This window comes from Numida meleagris, chromosome 4 (assembly GCF_002078875.1).
Source record: "Numida meleagris isolate 19003 breed g44 Domestic line chromosome 4, NumMel1.0, whole genome shotgun sequence".
NCBI classification, from domain to species: Eukaryota; Metazoa; Chordata; class Aves; order Galliformes; family Numididae; genus Numida; species Numida meleagris.
In genome coordinates, this window is record NC_034412.1 from 4,322,499 (window position 1) to 4,326,037 (window position 3,539).

Below are 3,539 nucleotides of genomic sequence, written 5' to 3' on the forward strand. Positions count from 1 at the left end.
CCAACTACTGCAAAACACTGGGATTTGTTTGGCATTATGAGATGACCCTTAAGCATCCAGGAAGGGAGTACAACAACAACCTTCAAGAAAAAATTTAAAATGCAATTCCAGCACGTTTAGCTGAGGATATCTTTCAGCTGGAGCTCCTGTGCTATCACTTCAGCTGCTGGGAATTTGCAGTTTAGAGCAGTGCTCTCATCGGTTGCATTTACTCTGCACAGTTTCTTTTGTTTCTTTCAGACTCCCGCCATCATACTCTCTCAGATCTCCAACTGAGGGGAAGAGCACTTACCTCATACCTTATTACAGATGCAGTACTTTAATGTATCTATACTTTAATATCCGTGTATCCGTATTTTAAAAGACATTTCCTCTTGCAGTCTGGCTTGTTATTAACAGCGTGTATCGGCAGTCCGAGACAAATGCTACAGATGGTTGCATATCTTAAATGCTTGACCTCCCCCCACGCACGCTTCTCGTTTCTGTTCAATTTGGTGGCCAACTGCTCTCTGCTCAGTCTGAGCAATTGTTTATGTTAAAGATGCTCTATAAAAGAAATTAGTAGCTTGCACCATCTATATGTCCTTGAAAAATGCTAAACACGCATTCTGACTTCACGAGTGACACAGTAAGCAGTTTAAGCAAGAAATGTATCCAAAATTACCGTGGTGTTTTCCTGAGAAGAGGGATTTGGGGGTTGGAGGTTCTTTCAAAAGAAGGGAATTGTGCTGTATCTTGTATTTTCTTGAAGAGTTCAGTTAGTGTGCTTCAGTGCTTTTTGTTCTTTTCTGCTTGTGATGCAGTTGTTTAAAGGACTTATTTTTATTTGCACTTAGAAATGCAGATTAATATGTCTCACTTGCTCTTCTTCCTAGTGTGTGAGTGGAAGAGGTATCACCCCACGAGACAGCCAAGAGTGGCCTGCACAACCTAAAAGGTATATGTGCAAGGAGGACAGGGTTAGTTGTTTGGGATTTTTCTTTTTTTTAAACATACTTAGCAAAGGTGCTGTTTGTGAATTACGTTTTAAGACAGCCTTAAATGTTAATTTTGTAAGTTTCCAAGCAATGTGACAATTCAGATCAGAAATAAAAGCAGGATCCTTCCTATGCTATGTTGTTGCAATTTATTGTACCTTACAAGGGTCTGTAACGCAGGTTTTAGTTATGCAGTACCTTTTGGAACTACTTTGCCTGGTCTGCAGTAAAAGTTGTAGGTGGAGTTAACATCTTTTAGACAATCTTCTACCTACAAACTTTGTCTTACGTTGCCTAATTATTATAGCTCTATAGCAACATTATCATTATAGCACAATGGTTACCACAGTGGTTTGCAACTTGAAATGGAAAAAGTGCAGAAGTTTTCGAACCCAAATTAAATTATGGCATTGAATTCCGAAGCTTCCATGACATCAGTAGGACTAATAAAAGATGTAATATCCACCTACGTATGTAGCCGCCTTTACATCCATAGATCATGCTAGCTGTGATGTTATAAGTCTTGCATGTTCTTGAGTAAATTTGAAATGGAAATATGATATAGCGTATTTCAGTGATCGCCATTTGCAAATAATTTCTTTGATCAGACCCTAAATTCCTGGAGGTTGGAGAAGACAGGAACGTCCAGAATGTCTGAACAGTTGCAGCTGGTCCATGAAGCTGGTAGATTTTCTCATTATTATTTGTGCTATATTGTTGTATCTCTTAAACTTGTATATGCTTCATGAATAAGTACAGGGGATGTGAAGGACATTTCTTCCTAGATGTGCTTACTTTTCCAGTTATTGACCTACCTTCAGACATTTTATTGCAGAAGAAAAAAGAATTAAACAGAACTTAAAGACAACTGAAACCAAACATAAATGCACTTTCGTATTTTCTCTGCTGAGGTGGAATGACCAGGATTTATTAATTACTGTGTGCTGCTAAATTAGTTCAAGAGCAGTCAGATGCAGAGATGAGCCAGGAGTAGGTTTATGGTCCAACATCATGAAATTTCCTGAAAAGCATAAACCTTACTTGCAGTGAATCTCAAGTGGCTGGAAAGTGCAGAAGCATCAGTCCTGATCGTCTCCTAGTTCCCATAACTCACATTGTGCACGGAGGCTGGTGGTTTGAGATGTAAAGGGTTCAGCTGTGGTTCTGCTGCTGCAAATGAGTTATGCAGACAAAGTCTGGCAAAAGGAGCTAGAAAGCAGTAGGGTAAATGTAAGTAAGGAAAAATGCACTTCCCATAATGGTAATAGCTATTATGATAAATGCTCCCTAAGGAAGGGCTGAGTCAATCTTTAGTGATTTACAATAAAAATAGAGAAACAAAATGAGGATGGAAAAGGCCAAATAGTAGAGTATTAAAGGGAAGGAAATTAATTTCTCCAATAATTTTATTCTTCCCTGTGATTAAATGTTGGTTTCAGTTCTTGGGAAGCATTTATCTTTTCTTTGGCCTACATGGAGTGGAAGGAATTTATGCCTTCCCTTCCTTTTCTGTTTTCTCTAGCCATGAAAAGAGAAGTTGTGTTTTTCTGTAGACATTTTATGAAATATCTCCTTTAAGTAGCGCCAAGAGAAAGCAGCTTAATTCCAAGTAACTTGGAGGTTTACATCCTGCAACAAAGTTAAGGTTTCTTTTCAATACCCCTTTGTTTTGCAGGAAAGCCTTGTGTTTGCCTGAGGGTTCTGCAACATGGCAGCAGTAAAACGATGATCCCGGTTACTATGACGCTTTCCACTGAATATAAAAATTGAGGTCATGCTCTATTTCAGATTTATGATTCTTTCATCTCTACCCCAACTCTTTAACAATAGAAAGGTCAAATGCTTTTCTCTAAGCTCTAAAAAATAAATATAACCGTTATTGTCTTTATGATCACAGCGTTACCCTTAAAAGCCTGGGCACAGCTGTTTATACAGTTATTCTAAACCCTATTCTCCTCTTTAAACTGTCAGCAATTTATTATTTTTGCCATATAAAGCACCGAGGGTCCCACAGCCTTCGCTAGCTGCTATGCAGGTAACACCTGCAGCTAGGAACTAACTTCTAAGGTTAACCTCAGAGGCAAAACCCACAAACAGAACGTCTTAGATAAAGGGGCCTGTGACAGAAAAGGCAGCGCTTTGTGTATCTGGGCATAAGCAATGCGTGTAATTTTTAATACATGAAAAGAACGTTGTGCTTCTTTCTCTATGTGGGGGCCGCGCTTCGGTGCCCCCTTAGTGCCCGGTGTTCCCGGCGCGCAGCGGGGCCTGGCGGAGCGCGGCTGCTCTCCTGGGCCGCGCTGGGGCCCTCGGGGGCGGTGCGGGCTGAGGGGAAGCGGCGGGGCTAAACGGAGGGCCCGATCGGCCCTTTAAATAGCTGTGTGTTTATTTGTTGCGTTTTGTCGCATTTTATAGTGCTTTCGTGTACCTCATCGCGATTTATTGTGCGCTGCCGTGCTTTACTGCGTCGCGCGCCCTGCTCCCCGCGGAGCCGCTTGGCGCGGGGCTCTCCTCAGCGCCGTGAGGCGGCGGGGGAAGGGCGGCCGCTCCCGCCGCTGCCCC